This window comes from Pelophylax lessonae (assembly GCF_965119305.1).
Source record: "Pelophylax lessonae genome assembly, chromosome: 5".
In the NCBI taxonomy this organism is placed as follows: domain Eukaryota; kingdom Metazoa; phylum Chordata; class Amphibia; order Anura; family Ranidae; genus Pelophylax; species Pelophylax lessonae.
The window spans coordinates 81,120,723-81,144,456 of NC_138772.1; the positions used below are offsets into that span (position 1 = coordinate 81,120,723).

Here is a 23,734-nt window from a genome sequence, read left to right on the forward strand (position 1 = left end):
ATCACAAATTCAATGTAAATGAATGAGAGCCGTCTTAATATGCACTACTGAAGTCGCTCCGACTTCAGAAAAGGTTCCTGTACTACTTCAAGGCGACCTCTATCCGACTTGTGCACATAGACTTCAATGGGAGTCGCCTTTAAGTCGGATCCTTATCTATTTTCAAGCGACTGTGATCAGACTTTCCAGGAAGAAGAAAGAGATTACCCAGGCATTCCCCACAGACAAAGTCGCCTATCATAAGTCTCTTCAAAGTAGTGCACAAGTCTCTTCCAAGTCTCTTCCAAGTCTCTTAACAAGTCTCTTCAAAGTAACGCTAAAAAGTCGCTCCTTCATGGGGCGACTTTCTGGTCGCGGTAGTGTGAACTGGCTCTCACCTTCTCTATGTGTCCTGATGTTGATTATACCCAGTACAGAAGGTGATGGAAATTCAAGATATTACAGATATCCTTGAAACAGGAGGTGAGGGGAAAACTTCCAATGGGGACACCTATTATGGTGACAACCAAAAAAGGATTTCCACTCACTTTTTCTGTCACTTCCTGTTGTATCTTCAGAACAGGAAGTCAGGGGCAATCTCCTCAATGGGACACAGACATAATAAAAAGCCCTGCTCTATCCAAAACTAAAAATGTAGGTTTAAATATACTGTAAGAAATAAACCACTTAGTTCTTTTTGCGATAATGTAGTTGCCATTTTTTTTTTATTGTGATTCTGTACTTCAGTTTTAAAATGGACATGTTCCTCACAAAATAATTACTGCAGCTTGTCTGACATGACAGTAGAATTGTAGTGTTCTTTCTGGTTATTCAATAATTGAGGCCCATGTGTACACTAAAGGCGTTGCTGTGGAAAATGTTGTAAAATGCAACCATCCGTGTTTAGGAATGCTCTATTTCTACCCCAGCCTGTCTTCCAATTATTGGGATGCAACAGAATAGGACACAGAGCGCCATGAGGAGGGAGCGAGGAGCGGACCGCATACAATGAAGATAATTGGCTGAAGACAATGCTGTCATTTGTTACACTCAATCGACCTTCCTCCTCTCTGCTCGCTGTGACTCTGTACAGTACGGGTTTTGTGCGTTTACTCTTCTATGGAATTTACAGCCATGCATTGAGATGATCTGTTACGTTTCTGTCTCAGTCTATTAATGCCCTTTAATTATCCATATACATGTTCCTTCCTTGTACAATGATTACAATAACAGACTAAATGGGTGGAGGAGGGTGATTGGAGGGAAAGGCTATATTTATACATTTATTTATATGATGTACCCATATAGCGCCAACAATTTACGCAGCACTTTACATATATATGTATATTATACATTCACATCAGTCCCTGCCCCCAAGGAGCTTACCATCTAAGATCCCGACCTCACATTCATACATACACATACCAGGGCCAATTAGACAGCAGCTAAATAATCTGCCAATATATCTACATATGAGGCTACATATGATATGTGACACTCAATAACCACTTCAGCCCCGGAAGGTTTAATTTAACTGACAATTGCGCGATTGTGCGACGCTGTACACAAATAAAACTAATATCCCTTTTTCCCACAAATAGAGATTTCTTTTGGTGGTATTCGATCACCTCTGCATTTTTTATTTTTTATATAAATGGTGCTAATCTCCTACGCTACAAACTCAAATACCACAATAAATGCCGCTACTTAAAATAAACAACATAAAAAAAAGTGAAAGACACAAATAAATATCTGCAACGCCAGCAGTGCAATAATACTACAAAATGAGTGACTCAAAAGTGTAAGGAAAAAAATACACAATAAAAATAAACAAAAAAAGACTGACATATATGAAAAAAAAATAAATAAATAATACCAATATTTTTTACTTTCTGCTATAAAACACATCCATTTAAAAAATGTAATTTTTTCACTAATTTAGGCCAATATGTATTCTGCTATACATTTTTGGTAAAAAAAAAAATGCGTATATTGATTGGTTTGCGCAAAAGTTATTGCGTCTACAAACTACTTTATAGATTTATGGAACTTTTATTTTTTTTTTCACAAATAATGGTGGCGATCAGCCATTTTTAGCGGGACTGCGACATTGTGGTTGAGAAATCTGACACTAAGTGACACTTTTTAGGGACCAGTGACACCAATACCGTGATCAGTGCTAAAGAAAATTGTAAAAAAAAAAACTATAAATGACACTGGCGGGGAAGGGGTTAACATCCGGGGTGATCAAAGGGTTAAGTGTGCTCCTAGGGAGTGCTTTCTAACTGTGGGGGGAATGCTGTGACTGGAGGAAAACAGGGATAAGGGTTTCTGCTTAGCAGAAGCACAAGATCTCCATCTCCCTCTCTGACAGAACGGCAGTCCTTGTTTACATAGGCAGACTGCCGTTCTGCCTCTCCTCTGAAGGATCGGCGTATCCTGGCGGCCATTGCAGCCGCCAGACAGGCTGATTGGCTCCCGCTGTGTCCAATCACAGCAGGAGCGGGTCACCGGAGGCGCTTGCACGTGCCCTTAGGCCTCGTGCACAAAATCATATGTACGTGATTTCACGCAGCCGGGCCGCCCTGCTGCAGGATATATGCGGTGTTCGGTCCGAAAGCGGTTAAGCAAAGCAAATAAGCAAAAGCAACCAATGAGATACCACTTTATTGTACTCAAGTCAGGGAAAACCTGACTGGAAATCCCGATTGGTCACTATGATTTACTGTGACTTGCTTTAACCATACTGTTGTTCACCTTCACCTAGAGAGAAAACAAAGATAAAACTGGCTACCATGGTCAAATGCAATGAGGGGAATTCATAAAAACCGGAGCAGCCAGGAACTGTGCATGCATCCAATCAACTTCTATCTTTCATTTTCAAAGCTTAACTGGACAAGCTAAAGAAAGAAGCTGATTGGTTGCCATGCACAGCTGCTCCAATTTTGATAAATCCCCCCAAATTTATGCTTTCCTTAATTTAATCTCCACATGTAAAAAAAAAAGTGATCCGCACATGAAAACTACTTAGGGCATTAACCAGCTAAGTATAGTTTAATCTGACTAGATTACCTATCAAAGCCTCTGAGATGCTTAAAGCTAAATATCAGCCAATTATTACAAATGATGCAGAATATCCATCAGAAGACTATTACCACTACATCAGAAGATAAAACTGTCTAAGAAAGAGGCTTGTGGTATACACGTTGTAACACTAGGGTAGTAATAATAATTATGACTAGCGTGAATTGCATAAGATTCAATTACATAGTCATTAAAGTGACTTAGGGGTTGATTTATTGAAAGTGGTTATAAACCCTTACATATACCCTGTGAATGCACCAGGTGATACACATAGATGATACACAATGAATATCTAGGTAATACACAGAGATTAAACAAATCTTCCTACATAAGTTGTACCTGTGTATCTGCAGCCATCTGTCCTGTACAGCCTTCTACAACACACAGATCCAAAAGATTTTTCCCAGCAGCAGAATGCAGTGGGCGGAGATCTGATGTCACACACACAATGCAGAGCTAGAGCACAGAGCTGAGTGTAATCTGACAGATGGTTGGAGGAAAGTAACACACCCCACTATTTACAGAGCTGAGGATATCGGTCATCTGCTGTGTGCGGGAGGGGTGGGCAGGCGGTGTCCTGGGAGACTGTGGTAATCTATTAGGAGTGAGTCATGCAGACAGCAGAGAGAGAGAGTGAGAAAGAGATCAGAGAGGAACCAGACTCAGTGCATTGTATTTAGGTTAGTACACACTGTAGTAAGAGGCTAATGTGTAAGATAAAGTCTACAGGCTTGGAAAGATCAGTTTGTATATGGATAGAAAACTGGCTAAAAGACAGAATTTAGAGAGTAGTGGTTAATGATTCTTACTCTGAATGGTCTAAAGTTATCAGTGGTGTACCCCAAGGTTCAGTGTTGGGGCCCTTACTTTTTAATATATTTATAAATGATATAGGGTCTGGGATTAAAAGTACCATTTCAGTCTTTGCAGATGACACCAAGCTTTTCAGTGGAATAACGTCCTTACAGGATGTCTCCAACTTACAAGCCAACCTCAATGCACTGTTTCATTGGACGACTATGTGGCAAATGAGGTTTAATGTTGATAAATCTAAAGTTATGCACTTGAGTAAGAATATGCATACTAGGGGAAGTACAAATGGGGGAATCAATGGTGGAGAAGGATCTGGGTGTTCTTGTAGATCATAATCTTAATAATAGCATGCAATGCCAAGCTGCGGTTTCCAAAGCAAGCAAAGTCCTTTCTTGTATTAAGAGAGGTATGGACTCCAGAGAGAGAGATATCATTTTGCCCCCGTACAAATCATTAGTAAGACCTCATCTGGAATATGCAGTTCAGTTTTGGGCACCAGTTCTCAAAAAGAATATCGGGGGAACTGGAGAAAGTACAGAGAAGGGCAGCCAAACAAATAAGATGCATGGAGGAGCTCAGCTATGAGGAAAGATTAGAGGAACTGAAATGATTTTCTTTTGAGAAGAGGAGATTAAGGGGGATATGATCAACATGTACAAATACATAAGGGGTCCATATAGTGAACTTGGTGTTGAGGTATTCACTTTAAGGCCATCACAGAGGACAAGGGGGCACTCTTTACGTCTAGAGGAAAAAAAATGTTGTCTCCAAATACGGAAAGGTTTCTTCACAGTAAGAGCTGTGAAAATGTGGAATAGACTCCCTCCAGAGGTGGTTCTGGCCAGCTCAGTAGATTGCTTTAAAAAAGGCCTGGATTCTTTCCTAGGTGTACATAATATACCTGGGTACTAATATTTATAGGTAAAGTTGATCCAGGGAATATCCGATTGCTTCTCGGGGATCAGGAAGGAATTTTTTTCCCTGCTGAAGCAAATTGGATCATGCTTTGCTGGGGCTGTTCGCCTTCCTTTGGATCAACTGTGGGTATAGGATTGTGTATATGGGATTGTATGGTTGGGTTTTCTTTTTTGTTGGATGAGCTAGATGGACTACTGTCTTTTTTCAACCTGACTACGTAACTATGTAACTATATGTGCATTGTTCATTTTTTCATGTCTGAGATTTATAACTACTTAATAGCAAAGAGTCTGTCCACTTTACAAGGGAAGTTGCACTTTGTAAGGGAATTAGTCCCAAAGCTTAGTGAATATGGTGGAGTTTCACTTTGCAAAGAATACCCAATCACGTGCAAGGAAAATACATATATACAGCATTTTTTAATGCACATTAATCGATAATTGGAAGTAATCAAAGCTTAACTTCACATTCACTCTGGGGAAAATTCCCTGGCAAAGTGTACATCCCTATTGCCATTAGTAAATCAACCCTTATACTTTTTTCTAAGACATCATAAAAGCCTAATTACTGCTCAGAAATCTGTATTCACTTCTAACACCCCGATAAAATTTTCACGTTTAACAAATAAATCTATGTCGTACAATCTGGAGTAGTATAAAGCAAAAAAAAAAAAATGACTAACTGGGTGCAAAACTCTTGCTATTTATTAATTAAATCTAAAGCAAATAAACAAAGGTAGTCATTTGTATTGGTAATATTTGGGCAAACATATTAATTATTAATCGATATGCACATATCAGAATCTTTTTTATCACGCATTTTGCAGAGAGCAAATAAGCAACATATAAACCATATAAACATATAAACAACATATAAACCATATAAACCATATAAACCATATAAACAACATATAAACCATATAAACATATAAACAACATATAAACCATATAGACAACATATAAACCATATAAACCATATAAACAACATATAAACCATATAAATCATATAAACATATAAACAACATATACACCATTTAAACCATATAAACAACATATAAACCATATAAACCATATAAATCATATAAACATATAAACAACATATACACCATATAAACCATATAAACAACATATAAACCATATAAATCATATAAACCATATAAACAACATATAAACCATATAAACAACATATAAACCATATAAACCATATAAACCATATAAACAACATATAAACCATATCAACATATAAACAACATATAAACCATATAAACCATATAAACAACATATAAACCATATAAATCATATAAACATATAAACAACATATAAACCATATAAACCATATAAACAACATATAAACCATATAAACAACATATAAACCACAAAAAGAAAAATAACATAAGGATCACTGGACCATAGCAAGATACGCTCATAAGGGTTATATCAAAGGAAATCTGTCACCAAAAATGGTAAAAAGCCAGCAGCTCACCAATACAAGTAACACGTGTCTGCTGAATCTATCAGTGTCTTGACTAATGTTACTATGTAATACTATGTTCACTGCGAATGTTAAATTTAAAGTAATGTGTCATGAACAGAACAGGGCTGCAAACTCCTAAACCCAGCAAGTGTCCTGACAATTAAAAGGAGGGCATCAAAACTACAATTTTTACTTAGCAAAAATATCCTGAATATAAAAGCTAAGAAATTACTATATTGTTTCGCTCTTTCTTCCCTTGTAATTTGGTGGTCCAACCTGCAATTAATTTTTTATTTATTTTTTTACTAAAATACAGTTTATTTAATAGAACGCAAAAAACACTGATACATCATTGTACCAACAAATATAAATAAAATGATTAATTTACATCACATAAACACTTAAAGTTATGCTCAAAATATTTAGACAATAGAGTTAGAATAAAAAGAGATGCCATGAAGGTATCCCTAATAACATGAATTTCACCTCTCTGCATGTAATAAGAGCAGGCTGACACTTCTGTCACGCCATGGAAGATTATTGGTCATGACCAAACTAGAAAATTAACAAGTTATCGTTTTTTTATTTGATTTTACATTTTCAAATTGATTTATCTGTTCCATTGAGAATTGTGCAATTTAGGCAATCTAAAATTGTATAATCCTCTGCAAACTGCATGCTATGCAACCAGAAATCCAGGCATTAGAAAAAAAATCACCTGATCTTCGAAGTTTACGCGTAACTGCGAGTTCTGTTTCAGAATGCACAAAAAGCTTAAAGCTTCATACAAATACGCCTTTCCAGGAGCTGGAAGAAAAATCCATTGCAAAAATGCTTGTTTTGGCATGTGATTCCACACATTTGTGAGTGTTTACCAGCATCTGACAATTAATAGATAGAGTTTACACATGTGCGTAAACTCTATCTATTGGCTAGAATATTGAATTATTTATTCTGGCCACTGGAATGTACTTATATGCAGACATGTGGATTTATACCCGTGTGTGCAGAAATGATGGCAGGTTTCAATGCAAGTTTGGCGCATTTTTTTTTTTTTGCCCTTGACTGCTGCTCTACAATAGGAACCTAAATGCCACAAGGTGCATGGACACAATGGGGTTGATTTACTAAAACTGGAGAGTGCAAAATCTGGTGCAGCTGTGCATGGTAGCCAATCAGCTTCTAACTTCAGCTTGTTCAATGAAGCTTTGACAGAAAAAAAACCTGGAAGCTGATTGGTTTCTATGCAGAGCTGCAGCAGAGTTTGCACTTTCCAGTTGTAGGGCAACCCCATTGACTAATATAAAACTGCATTTAGATGAATAAAAAAAAAAAAGGAACAATTTTTTTTATGCTCGTGTGCACGAGGCCAAAAAGTCTTTTATTTTAATTGGTTATTTACCATCATTTTATGTATCACTATCAGGTATCCTTCTACCATTACACTACTGACTTTCTAGAACATATCAAATCCCAGCCATGATACTACCTGCCTGGAGTTTGCATGTTCTCCCTCTGCCTGTGTGGGTTTCCTCCGGGTACTCCGGTTTCCTCCCACACTCCAAAGACATGCTGGTAGGTTATTTGGCTCCTGTCTAAATCAGCCTTAGTATGTGTATGTATGAATGTGAGTTAGGGACCTTAGATTGTAAGCTCCTTGAGGGCAGGGACTAACGTGAATGTATAATATATATGTAAAAGTGCTGCGCAAATAGACAGTGCTATACAAGTAAATGGAATAAATACATTAATAAAATGAATATAACCTGAAATACAGGCGGCACAGGAAGGCTGTATGATGTTACATACCAGGTAAAATAATTAAATGGAACACTGTCTCATAATGTTTTAATATATTCACTGCTAATCGAATAGGCTTTCAGTATAAGGGGGCATAAAAATCATTAACAGCACTTTTTTGTTTTGTTGAAATATTATTATTTTTTTTTTTAATTACAAACATAATACAATTTGTGGAAATAAACAAGTTTGCAAGATTTCACAACCATAAAACCACATCGGTGACCCAACACAGAGCTCAGTGACCTGTGGTCACGGCTTCTCTTAGTGACTCTGATTTCCTAAGGTTGTAAGCTCACCGCCCTGAGCCACTATTCTCTGACAGTGCAGAACGGAGGTCTTCCCTAGTTTACTCCAAGCAAATGTGACGCACATGTGGATGCTCATAAAATACGCACAAGAAAAACAGCCTAGTACTATCCATTCAAATACATTACAGTCAACCACACGTCGTAAAAGCCTATTTCCGAGTGTATATTCCTTGGCCTCAAATATATATATTTAAAAAATGATATATTTTATGTTAAATAACATTTTAATGTTAACATGTTTTAACTGTTGCACTATTTAGGCTTAGAAATACTTTAATGCAATACGTTGAAAAAATAAAATATTTCCACTTCTAATTTAAGTAAAATAAACGCTATGATTTCACGTATAAAATAAACAACTGTATTAAAAAAAAAAATGACTTAATAAATAAACTGTTTTGCCACTCAAGCATGATCAGGAAGCATCACAATGAAAAAGTGTTCTAATTTATAATGTTAAAAATAGACATATGTTAAAAGAAGCAAAGGTGAACATTTTGTAAATCCTCAATCACGTTTAATGCGCGTGCACGCCCCCAGCACCGCTTTGCGATATTCATGTATGCATCCTGAGATGTATTTGCAGGCCGTCTCTGCCAGACGTATGTTTCATCAATCTGACAAAAAGTTCAATCGTCGTGTGCAAATGGGTCAAACAGGTGCGAACGTACAAGCACACATGCGCAGTTTAAACTGCTGTACTTTAATTGATAAAACAGATAGAAATAATTCAAATAAAAAAAAAATTGAAAAAAAAGTTTTAAATCTGTTTTATTGCTTGTAGTGTAAAAATACATACTGTACTCTCAAATTTAATTTCATTCCCATAGATAGTACCAGAGGATCATTTACTGATTGTCAGATGCATTATAGTATTAGTTAGTATAGTACCTAAATATATATAAGTTATAATAATATATATAGATATATACTTACTGTAAGTATGTGGTATAATGTATACATAGACAAGGGTCTATGCTTAATTATATTCCACTCCCTGAGTAGAGCGTATACAGAAATCATATGGGCATGAACATGTGTGCACTGAACCTAACCATTTCTGACAACATGAACATTTGGTTGCGGTTGTATTTTCAAATGGAGGACAAACATAGTCAAATGATTACATGTAATCAAAACAGTTCCATGCAAGGTCAAGGTTTTTAGATGGTTTTATTATTTTTTGTATTTTGAAACAAATAATTGTTTTGATACAATATAATAATTATTTTGATAAATTTTTTGATATTACAGGAGTGGTTTACAAAAGGATTGGAGAATCACCACCCAATAAATTGTATTATTATTCACTTCAATTATCCAATCATGTGCAGACGAAAATAAGTCAACAGGCATTTGCTTTTCATATGATTGGATAGTTGAACTGAATAGAAAAGTGAAGGAAGAATAAAAAGGATCAAGTGGTTTAATGAGTCTGCTCTACTGTTTTTTTTTTTTTTTTGTTTTGTTTTTTTACCTTTTTAGAGAATAAATCTAGATTTGCCCCAAGTATATTTGAATCCTCTTACTGTTTACTGTCTCACCACCTCAGCGGGAAGTCTATTCCAAGCATCAACTACTCTTTCGGTAAAAAATACTTGTGCTTGTATCTGTATTAGCGCACTTGCAACAAAAATAATTGAGTACCCTCCATGATGCTTTTTTTATAAATTTGCACTAGCATCCAAATTTTTTAGGGCAAGCTTTTGGGGTGTATCTCTTTCTTTAAGGTGTACTGCTTGGACCCCAAAAGCTTCAAAATGTGGATGTAAGTGCAAATAAAAAAGTATCATAACAGTACTCAGTTGTGTAAAAAAAAAAAAAAAAAACTTTCCAAGATAGTATTCACACAATTTATCGCATGAAAATTCTCTACCCCTGATTTCATAAATCAGACTCAGAGGGGTTGATTTACTAAAATTGGAGAGTTTTCAGCTTCCAAGTTTATTTGTCAAAGCTTAATTGAACAAGCTGAAGATAGAAGCTGATTGGCTACCATGCACAGCTGCACCGGATTTTGCACTCTCCAGTTTTATTAAATCCACCTCATTGTGTATTCAAAGCAACGAGGTCCATTTGGGGTTTTTTTTTAGGCTTTCTGAGGATGTATGAAAACTGTTGGCACTATATAAATTCTGTATCATAATAATAATAATAAATATTCACACAATTTATTGCATGAACGTTCTTTACCCCTAATTTAGTAAATCAGCCTCAATGTGTACTCAAAGCAACGAGCCTCAGTTGAGGTATGTACTGATTTTGAGACATTCTGAGGATGTACGTAAACTGTTGACACTATAAAAATTCTGCATTATAATAATAATATTAATAATAATAATTACATTCACACAATTTATTGCGTGAACTTTCTTGACCCCTTATTTAGTAAATCAGCCTCAATGTGTACTCAAAGCGATCAGCCCCATCTGGGGTATGTGCCAGTTTTGAGACATTATGAGGATGTACGTAAACTGTTGGCACTATATAAATTCTGTATTATAATAATAATATGAATAATAATAATAATTATATTCACACAATTTATTGCGTGAACTTTCTTGACGCCTAATTTTGTAAATCAGCCTCAATGTGTACTCAAAGCAATGAACCACAACTGGGGTATGTACCAATTTTAAGACATTATGAGGATGTACGTAAACTGTTGGCACTATATAAATTCTGTATTATAATAATAATATTAATAATAATATTCACACAATTTATTGCGTGAACTTTCTTGACCCCTAATTTAGTAAATCAGCCTCAATGTGTACTCAAAGTAATGAGCCCCAATTGGGGTATGTGCCAATTTTTGAGACATTCTGAGGATGTGTTGAGCCCTATGCGTGAATAACGCTACTTGTGGTAATGAGTTCTGTAACCCTCAAAACTAATTTCAAAAGACACTTACATACACAATCCAATCACGCTAACGTTATTTAAAAGTCTAAAGCACTGTGCAAACTGTTTGTGCAATAAAAATCCTATAAAATATAAAGAATAAAAACTTTTGGATGGACCCTCATCTGCACATCTGGCTGTTTCTACTCCAGTACTTGCAGCTAAAATGTCAGAAATAAACCACACGCATTAATAACACCGTAGAGCACAAAAACAGCGTAACTGGATTGCGTTGCGTGCCAACACTATGGTCACATTTCCAGCAAGTTCTAAGTTTTATTGCTTGAACTTTTGTAGTGGTGAGTGGGGAAGTAGTGTAAGGACCCGGGGGGGGGGGGGGGGGGGGTTTCCAGTGCGGCGGGTGGCAGCCCTCTTGCAGCAGAAGGCAACGCTGTAAGCTGCAGCCGTCCATCCGTGCGTCTGTCCGTCCGTCCCTCCAGATGAGCCTGCGATGCCTTTGATGGTTCCAGCGGCAGAACAGTCTCTACAGTGTGAGCAGCCCTGATGGATTACACACTGACCCTCCTTCATCCAGCAGCACCATCAACAACCTGCTGCAGCCTCAGCCCCGGATCCCAGTGTGGTTTTACTGTGTTTAGATTGAAGTGGAGCAACATGAAAGGGTGGCCACTATAAATATTTGCAGGGATGTAATTCAGACGCTATTTGTCTGTTCTCCATAAAATATGGCCAGCTGTCTGAATTCCCCAGACTGCTCCACTGTATACTACAATAACATCAGCAGCACTTGTATTTGTGTAGCCTCTCTACACCGCTGCAATGTGTCAGCGCTATTTATAGAACGCCACGCTGCCTTCTGGGACCAGGTCTCGTCGGCTGGCGTCACCTACAATGTGCGGTAACCCGCGGCAACGTATAATGCCAACAGGATGCAGTGCGCTGAAATCTGGTTGCTATGAGCTGCTGCACTTTGCACGCTGTCACTGATCTTTGTGCTGCCTGCTAACGCTCACCACGCACATTATAGTCTGATTGTACATTCTTCTTTAAATGTAGTGTATGGCTATGCCTGATTGGATTGGATTCATTACTAATTGATTCAATCGTATAGGTAGATTACCTAGTTGATGCAATTTACTTTCCCGTAACCAAGGTTTGCAGGGAAGAAGATCGCTTGATTACTAATTGATTCAATAGTTTAGGTAGATTACCTAGTTGATTACCTAGTTGTAAATGTAGTGTATTGCTCTGGCTGATTGGATTGGATTGATTCCTAATTGATTCGATTGTTTAGGTAGATAACCAAATTGTGGTAGATCTACAGCAAGCCACAGATGATCCCATTTACTTTCCCATAACCAGGATTTGCAGGGTTACTAATTGATTCAATTGTTTAGGTAGATTACTTAGTTGATTACCTAGTTGTAAATGTAGTGTATGGCTCTGCCTGATTGGATTGGATTGGATTGATTACTAATTAATTTGATCGTATAGGTAGATTACCTAGTTGTGGTAGATCTACAGCAAGCCACAGATGATGCAATTTACTTTCCCATAACCAGGGGTTGCAGGGAAGAAGATCGCTTGATTACTAATTGATTTGATTGTTTAGGTAGATTACTTAGTTGATTACCTAGTTGTAAATGTAGTGTATGGCTCTGCCTGATTGGATTGGATTGATTACTAATTGATTCTATAATTAACGTGCATTACCTAGTTGTGGTGGATCTACAGCAAGCCACAGATGATGGAATTTACTTTCCCGTAAGCAGGGGTTGCAGGGAAACCAATCACTTGATTCCCCCATTAACACAGTCAATCCCTCGTGCAGCACTATTGTGTTCAGCCACCGGGAAGCCTTCCCTGCCGGCAGAACATGATGATCACTGCTGGCAGCTACAGCGGCCGGCAGTAATCGAATGCCAAAAAAATCTGACAGGCTAGCTGTACTGGATCGACTTCAGTACAACCAGTCTGCTCATTGATGGACTGAATTTTGGATCGTCCCTGCTGAACCAGCTGAGGTTTGATCCACCTGTGGCCAGCTGAAGGCTTTGTTCACACATGCACCCGGGGGGGGGACAGTATAGCCACAGATTTTTTACCCCCCCCCCCACGATCACCCGCCTAACCATTAACACACAGCCGCTCACAGCTGTACACATGCACAGAATCAGCATTGAGACAAAATTTAAACATTGTGTTGCTTTTGGCAGGTATTGCTGCAGCTGAATGCGGCTAATACAGTTCTATGGGACTAAACAGCAAACGCATGCAATGGCGGCATGATAATGTGGCAATTATAGGGTAAATCAGGCAGCGAGGAGGCAACATATCTCCTCCTCATCTGAAAAGTAATCTGAACATGCATTGCTTGTCAGAGGGGAGGCTGTCCACGTGAACAAGCCCTAAGGGTCATCATACACGTTACAACCTGGCCATTCAATCTTTATACAATCAACTTTACATTTACCAAATCTTTTTTTTTTTTTTTTTTCCATAAGTACCAAATCTTTGTAATTTGAACCTACCTCATCTATCTGATCACTATGTATCCAATCAGACAGGCCCTTGTGCTACATAGTTGTTGTTAGATTTCAAGGAGATTGGAACGTGTGTGGTGAGCTTAACAATGATTGTATAGAGATTGTTTCAACATCTATGGCGAGCCCAATGTTGACCATACACACTTCAAAACATGATCTTTTTTTTTCCCAATTGATATCTCTCAATAGGAGAAATCAATCTATAGCCCCCAACCCATTCATTCAATTGGGTTGATTTACTAAAGGCAAATAGACTAAAGCTTAGTAAATGAGGTAAGGCTTCACTTTGTAAAGAATACCCAATCACGTGCAAGGAAAATTGAAAGAGAAAAAAAAAAAGCATTTTTGCTTGCACATGATTGGATGATGGAAGTCAGCAGAGCTTATATTAATTTAGTAAGCTTTGGAGCAACTGCAACTTTGCAAAGTGCACAGTCTGTTTGCCTTTAGTAACTCAACCCTACTATGTCACACACGGGAAAGTGGATTTCCATCAAACGATGTACGATACAATCATAACTTATCAACTGTATCTCTGTTTCCACCATGCAACCTCATAATCTGATCTGTCAATCAATGCAAAACGATCAATGATTTTCCACCCTGTTTGATAGGCTTCGGTCTAGATCGATCGTAAGGAAAATCAAGCCTATTCAAATGTTTGCTGATACCATTGTTCTGATAGAGTTGATAATTAAATTGAAGCCTCTATCCATGAGAGCGATACCAGAGAAGCAACAAGTGAAGCGCCGTAACCCATAGCAACTGATTCAAAATGACCGTTCATTGGAACGACGGCCGTAAAGTAAAATCAGATTTCTCGCTCATCGTCACCATTCCCTGCAACACCTTGTAAGCCTGAGAGCAATAGGCAATGCTGTAGCCTGTACCAACCAATCCAATGCAGGATAGGCTGCAGTGAATAAAAACATGGTTGCTATGGGTTACCGAATGTTATCATTACTGGCGGTCCTACTGAATAAACTTGGCTTATTTAGAAGCGCTGTACAGTATCCAAAACCTGCCAATCAGCAACAGCGTTTCACTGTTTGTTTTGCTGTGAATAACAAGTACAGTACATGTAATTGGCTGCCGTGTATTATAGCCTCTTGCTTCCTTGCACTCTCTTGCTGAATTCTATAACATCTCTGCTACTGCTTGTATATTATACTGTGTGTATATATATATATATATATATATATATATATATATATATATATATTTTTTTTTTTTTTTTATATATATATTTTTTTTTTTTTTTTTTTAATAGACATAAGATGTTTATTGCCCAGGCTATAAGGGGTCACAAGTCAGTGGGCTACCACAGACCTGTCTACAACCTTGGAGAAGAATCTCACCCCCGGTATGGATCTTCCCAAATTACCAATTTGGTTCCCCTGAGATAAGACCAGCACTGGGGGCGTCCGAAGTAGGCATAAACAGGCACGCTCCGCATGTTTTCTGCATGTGTCTTATGGTTCCCCCAGTACATACAACATCTGCTTCCACTACCTACAGCAACTAAATACACAAAAACCAAAATAATCTTTCATTTCCCGGGGAAAACAAGGATAAAGCTGAAATCTCATTGGTTGCTGCAGACAAAAGTTCCTCTTCTCCAAATTTCCCAGCTCAGCCCCGATGCCCAGGCACCGTCCACCTCCTAATTTACTGCACGGGACCAGTAACACGTAACTTCTACATGTGACGGCTCTGTGTAATATGTAAGAGGGGCAGAGAAATGTTTGTGCAGCACTTGTGGGATCTCAGAGTCCAGCCAGCGGGGAGACGGATTTAGATAACTTGGGAAAGTTTAATGTTATTCATGAAAATGCAATATTTTTATTGGAATCAGCTTCCTGCACATAATATATCACAGAGAGCCCGGCTATCCATAGAGAGGACCCCAACCTTACCCAAACATCCCCTTCCCTGTACACAGCACTGCTATTCAGGGGCCACCACCAACCTTCAATGTACTGTACTATGGGCAACTATACACCCCACAGACATGCCAACCTTCTCTATACTGTACTATGGGCAACTATACACCCCACAGACATGCCAACCTTCTCTATACTGTACTATGGGCAACTATACAACCCACAGACATGCCAATCATCAACCCCAACCTTCTATATACTGTACTATGGGCACACCACAGACATGCCAACCTTCTCTATACTGTACTATGGGCAACTATACACCCCACAGACATGCCAACCTTCTCTATACTGTACCATGGGCAACTATACACCCCACAGACATGCCAACCTTCTCTATACTGTACTATGGGCAACTATACACCCCACAGACATGCCAATCATCAACCCAACCTTCTCTATACTGTACTATGGGCACACCACAGACATGCCAATCATTAACCCCAACCTTCTCTATACTGTACTATGGGCACCCCACAGACATGCCAATCATCTCTATACTGTACTATGGGCAACTATACACCCCACAGACATGCCAATCATCTCTATACTGTACTATGGGCACACCACAGACATGCCAATCATCAACCCCATCCTTCTATACTGTACTATGGGCAACTATACACCCCACAGACATGCCAATCATAAACCCCAACCTTCTATACTGTACTATGGGCACACCACAGATATGCCAACCTTCTCTATACTGTACTATGGGCAACTATACACCCCACAGACATGCCAATCATAAACCCCAAAGTTCTATACTGTACTATGGGCACACCACAGACATGCCAACCTTCTCTATACTGTACTATGGGCAACTATACACCCCACAGACATGCCAATCATCTCTATACTGTACTCTGGGCACCCCACAGACATGCCAATCATCAACCCCAACCTTCTCTATACTGTACTATGGGCACACCACAGACATGCCAATCATCAACCCCCAACCTTCTATATACTGTACTATGGGCAACTATACACACCACAGACAAGCCAATCCTCAACCCTAACCTTCTCTATACTGTACTATGGGCACACCACAGACATGCCAACCTTCTCTATACTGTACTATGGGCAACTATACACCCCACAGACATGCCAATCATCTCTATACTGTACTATGGGCACACCACAGACATGGCAATCATCAACCCCAACCAATCACTGCCTGCAATTCAACATACATACATAGATAGATAGATAGATAGATAGATAGATAGATAGATAGATAGATAGATAGATAGATAGATAGATAGATAGATAGATAGATAGATAACATGAATGTCTGTCCTGTCCTCTTAGCTGTAAGGCTGGTGTAGAACTAGCAGTCCCAGCATGCCCCGGTTGCAGTGAATGTGGCAGACTCTGAGTTGTCACAATGAGCTGACATTGCTCCTACAGGGAATCCTGCTGTCCTGGCATGCAGTGGTGATGGATGGAGGTAACAGACCTGCTGTGACTTGTGGTCCCCGGGGTGGAGGTGTCTCCAGGCTCATTGATTGGCTCCGGTGATGGGTGAGAAGGGTGATGATGGATGAGAAGGGTTGGTGATGGGTGATGATGATAATCCAGCTCGTCCCATCTAATGCCATCCCCGGTGTGAGCGGCACATGTTCCCAGCACGGTGTATCCTTCCTCTGCTCCAACCACACGAACCGCGGCCGCCTCTCCTTCTCTTCTATTTACCCAACCAGCCGCTCCGCCGCCCCGCAATGCGCATACTCCATGCGGCTCATGTTACCCAGCTGGACTGCCCAGTCCGCGAACATCGTCCTCTGCTGGGATGCGGCTTCCCGGGCGGCGGGGGGAGGGGGAGGGCTCTGGAATCCCTCTATTCTCTATACACAGGACAGGTACTGCCCCAGCCAGGAGGACTGCATGGAGGATGACTGATCACTGGGAGGAAGAGTCCACATAGGGAGCGACACATAACCCCCATCGTCCTCCAACTACCGACACATAACCCCCATCCTCCTACTACTACAGAGACATAACCCCCATCCTCCTACTACTACTACAGAGACATAACCCCCATCCTCCTACTACTACAGAGACATAACCCCCATCCTCCTACTACTACAGAGACATAACCCCCATCCTCCTACTACTACAGAGACATAACCCCCATCCTCCTACTACTACAGAGACATAACCCCCATCCTCCTACTACTACAGAGACATAACCACCATCCTCCTACTACTACTACTACAGAGACATAACCCCCATCCTCCTACTACTACAGAGACATAACCCCCATCCTCCTACTACTACCGAGACATAACCACCATCCTCCTACTACTACTACTACAGAGACATAACCCCCATCCTTCTACTACTACTACAGAGACATAACCCCCATCCTTCTACTACTACTACAGAGACATAACCCCCATCCTCTTACTACTACTACAGAGACATAACCCACATCCTTCTACTACTACTACAGAGACATAACCCCCATCCTTCTACTACTACTACTACTACTACTACTACTACAGAGACATAACCCCCATCCTCCTACTACTACTACAGAGACATAACCCCCATCCTTCTACTACTACTACAGAGACATAAACCCCATCCTTCTACTACTACTACAGAGACATAACCCCCATCCTTCTACTACTACTACTACTACTACTACTACAGAGACATAACCCCCATCCTCCTACTACTACTACAGAGACATAACCCCCATCCTCCTACTACTACTACAGAGACATAAACCCCATCCTCCTACTACTACCGAGACATACTCCATGTACCGACACATACCCCCATCCTCCTACTACTACTACCAAGACATAACCCCCATCCTCCTACTACTACCGAGACATAACCCCCATCCTCCTACTACTACCGACACATAACATCCATCCTCCTACTACTACAGAGACATAACCCCCATCCTCCTACTACTACTACAGAGGCATAACCCCTATCCTCCTCCTACTACTACCGAGACATAACCCCCACCCTCCTACTACTACAGAGACATAACCTCCATCCTCCTCCTACTACTACAGAGACATAACCCCCATCCTCCTCCTACTACTACAGAGACATAACCCCCATCCTCCTACTACTACTAACACATAACCCCCATCCTCCTACTACTACCGAGACATACTCCATGTACCGACACATACCCCCCATCATCCTCCTACTACCGAGACATAACCCCCATCCTCCTACAACTACAGAGACATAACCCCCATCCTCCTACTACTACTACCGAGACATAACCCCCATCCTCCTACTACTTCCGAGACATACTCCATGTACCGACACATACCTCCCATCATCCTCCTACTACCGAGACATAACCCCCATCCTCCTTCTACTACAGAAACATACTCCATGTACCGACACTAACCCCCTATCCTCATACTACTACTACCGAGACATACCCCCCATCCTCCTACTACTACTGGGACATAGTCCATGTACCGATACATTATGGATCTCCTATTCCTATATACACCCTACTACACACTCACTGTCCTCTCCTTACACCCTACTACACACTCACTGTCCTCTCCTTACACCCTACTACACACTCACTGTCCTCTCCTTACACCCTACACACTCACTGTCCTCATTACACCCTACTACACACTCACTGTCCTTATTACACCCTACTACACACTCACTGTCCTCATATTACACCCTACTACACACTCTCCTCATTACACCCTACTACACACTCACTGTCCTCTCATTACACCCTACTACACACTCTCCTCATTACACCCTACTACACACTCACTGTCCTCTCATTACACCCTACTACACACTCTCTGTCCTCAATACACCCTACTACACACTCACTGTCCTTATTACACCCTACTACACACTCACTGTCCTCTCATTACACCCTACTACACACTCACTGTCCTTATTACACCCTACTACACACTCACTGTCCTCTCATTACACCCTACTACACACTCACTGTCCTCATTACACCCTACTACACACTCACTGTCCTCATATTACACCCTATTACACACTCTCCTCATTACACCCTACTACACACTCACTGTCCTCTCATTACACCCTACTACACACTCACTGTCCTCATTACACCCTACTACACACTCACTGTCCTCTCATTACACCCTACTACACACTCACTGTCCTCATTTCACCCTACTTCACACTCACTGTCCTCTTATTACACCCTACTACACACTCACTGACCTCATTACACCCTACTACACACTCACTGTCCTCTCATTACACCCTACTACACACTCTCTGTCCTCATTACACCCTACTACACACTTACTGTTCTCATTACACCCTACTACACACTCACTGTCCTCTCATTACACCCTACTACAAACTCACTGTCCTCTCATTATACCCTACTATACACTCACTGTCCTCATTACACCCTACTACACACTCACTGTCCTCTCATTACACCCTACTACACACTCTCTGTCCTCATTACACCCTACTACACACTTACTGTTCTCATTACACCCTACTACACACTCACTGTCCTCTCATTACACCCTACTACACACTCACTATCCTCATTACATCCTACTACACACTCACTGTCCTCTCATTACACCATATTACACACTTACTGTCCTCATTACACCCTACTACACACTCACTGTCCTCTCATTACACCCTACTACACACTCTCTGTCCTCATTACACCCTACTACACACTCACTGTCCTCATTACACCCTACTACACACTCACTGTCCTCTCATTACACCCTACTACACACTCACTGTCCTCTTATTACACCCTATTACACACTCACTGTCATCATTACACCCTACTACACACTCACTGTCCTCTCATTACACCCTACTACACACTCACTATCATCATTACACCCTACTACACACTCACTGTCCTCATTACATCCTACTACACACTCACTGTCCTCTCATTACACCATATTACACACTTACTGTCCTCATTACATTCTACTACACGCTCACTGTCCTCTCATTACACCATATTACACACTTACTGTCCTCATTACACCCTACTACACACTCACTGTCCTCATTACACCCTACTACACACTCACTGTCCTCTCATTACACCCTACTACACACTCTCTGTCCTCATTAAACCCTACTACACACTCACTGTCCTCATTACACCATACTACACACTCACTGTCCTCTCATTACACCCTACTACACACTCACTGTCCTCTTATTACACCCTATTACACACTCACTGTCATCATTACACCCTACTACACACTCACTGTCCTCTCATTACTCCCTACTACACACTATCCTCACTACTCCCTACTACACACTCACCGTCCTCTCATTATACCCTACTACACACTCACACTTGTCTGCCTACTCCTATACACCTTTTTTGCCCTTTTATTACTATTTATTACACACTTAATGTCCTCCTATTACACTCTATTATTCTTATTACACATTCTACTCTCTATTACACCCTCCCTGTTCAGTTATTATACTTTATTTCACACCAAAACTCTACTGTCTACTCTCTTACAAACTCATTGTCCTCCTATTATACTCTATTACTCTTATTATACACTAGTCTGACTATTCTGTCTTTCTTTTACACTTTATTACTCACACACTTACTGTCCACATATTACACTGTTCTCTCTTACACACTTACTGTCCTATATTACACTTTATTACTCACTCACGCTGTGCTGTCTACTCTCTTACACACTCACACTCTTTTGACTACTCCCCTACATATTCTCTATGCTCCTAATACACTCTATCCCACTCACACTCCACTGTCTACTCTCTTACACACTCAGATGCAAAAAACAAATACTCACATCCCCCAGCGCTTTACAGAGGTTCTTTTGTTGTTTATTTCTCCTACACACTCCCTGACCTCTTATTACACTTTATTACCCACTCACACTCTACTGTCTACACTCTTACACACTCACTGCCCTCATATTACACGCTATTGTCTATTCGCCTACGTTCTCACTATCCTCAGACTCCTCTGACTACTCTCTGCTATACACACCCTGTCCTCTTATTACACTCTATTACACACTCACAGTCTTCTGTCCCCTCTCTTACATACTCTCTGTCCTCCTATTACACTCTTTTACACACTTTTCTGACTAGTCTCTGGTAAACACTCTCTATCTTTGTATTACACACTCTTCTGTGTCCTCTCTGTTACACACTCAATGTCCCTTAGCTACACTCTATTATAGACTCGCTGTCCTCCTAATACTCTCTGTTACACATTTATTGTCCTCCTATTATATTCCAATACACACCAATTTGGTTCTTTTTTGTATTCCCTGCACTCCAATTTTACTATTCTATGCTTAACATATATTAGCATTGTGTTACACACTCATTATGCTGTTATTATTCCCCCTGTTATACACTCCGTCACGTTCTAGTACTCGCTGTTACACATTTATTGTCCTCCTATTACATTCTATTGCACAATTATTTCCCTCTTTATTATTGTCTGCTGCACACTTACTCTCCTTTTATTATACTTACACTTACACTCTCACTGTCCTTCTTAAAACACTTTGTCACACACTTACTGTTGTCTTATCATATTCTATTATACACTTGCTGTTCTTATTACTTTCTATTACACACTCACTATATTACTTTCTGTTACACACTCACTATATAACTTTCTATTACACACTCACTATATTACTTTCTGTTACACACTCACTATATTACTTTCTATTACACACTCACTATATTACTTTCTGTTACACACTCACTATATTACTTTCTATTACACACTCACTATATTACTTTCTATTACACACTCACTATATTACTTTCTATTACACACTCACTATATTACTTTCTGTTACACACTCACTATATAACTTTCTATTACACACTCACTATATAACTTTCTATTACACACTCACTATATTACTTTCTATTACACACTCACTATACAACTTTCTATTACACACTCACTATATTACTTTCTGTTACACACTCACTATATTACTTTCTATTACACACTCACTATATAACTTTCTATTACACACTCACTATATTACTTTCTGTTACACACTCACTATATTACTTTCTATTACACACTCACTATATTACTTTCTGTTACACACTCAATACCCTCTTATTTCTCTCTTTTGTTACATTTTGTTACACACTTTTTTCCCAACGTATACTTAGGCCCCTTTCACACTAGTGCGACTTGTCCCGCGATTTTGGACCGCAAAATCGCATGACAAGTCGTTTTCCATTATTTTCAATGAGCCCCATTCATATCAGTGCGTTTTGAAGTCGCACCGACTTCAAAGTAGTTCCTGCACTACTTTGCCACGATTTGATTGCGTTTTGAGCCATAGCCATAGCCATTGCTTTCAAAATCGCGTCAAAATTGCGGCAAATTCGCGTCAAAATCGCGCAGCTAAATCGCTGTACAATCACGTTGCATAAGTGTGAAAGGGGCCTTAACTACACACTCACTGTCCTGCTAATACTCTATATTACACATTTACTGTCCTCCCATCTCTCTCTCTCTATTCAACACCATCTCTGTCTTGTTACTCTTTATTATACATCACTGCTCTCTTGTTACTCTTTATTACACACCAACTGACCTAATAATTCTCTCCACAATACACACTCACTGTCTTCTTATTGCTCGCTCGTCTACCCTAACTGTCCTCTTATTATCTATTTGCACACTTACTGTACTCTCCATAATACACACTCTTCCTATTACTCTTTATTAAACATACACTGTCTTCCTAATATTCTTTATTACACACTCAGGGCCCTTCTTATTACTCTATATTACACACTCCCTGTCCTTGAATGACACCCTGTTACACTGTGTTCTGAAGTCCCTGTCCTCTTATTACCCCCCCTGTCCCTGTACCTGTCCATCACTTGTAACAGTCACTAACGTGGTGTTACTCCCCCCTGTCAATCATCCTCCCTCTTCTCAGCCCTGCCTGTGTCTGCTATGGAGGA

The 23,734-nt window shown here is 39.8% G+C and overlaps 1 protein-coding gene across 2 annotated transcripts in view; it reads right to left on the reverse strand.

Annotated features, from left to right (window-relative positions):
- The window catches only part of MKX (mohawk homeobox), a 189,116-nt gene extending 171,845 nt beyond the window's left edge, over positions 1 to 17,271 (reverse strand). For both annotated transcript variants that reach the window (XM_082257470.1, XM_082257471.1), the window contains exon 1: positions 17,195 to 17,271. The gene's annotated coding sequence lies outside the window, so the exon portion shown is untranslated. The remainder of the gene's footprint in view (positions 1 to 17,194) is intronic.
- Positions 17,272 to 23,734: the final 6,463 nt, after the last annotated feature.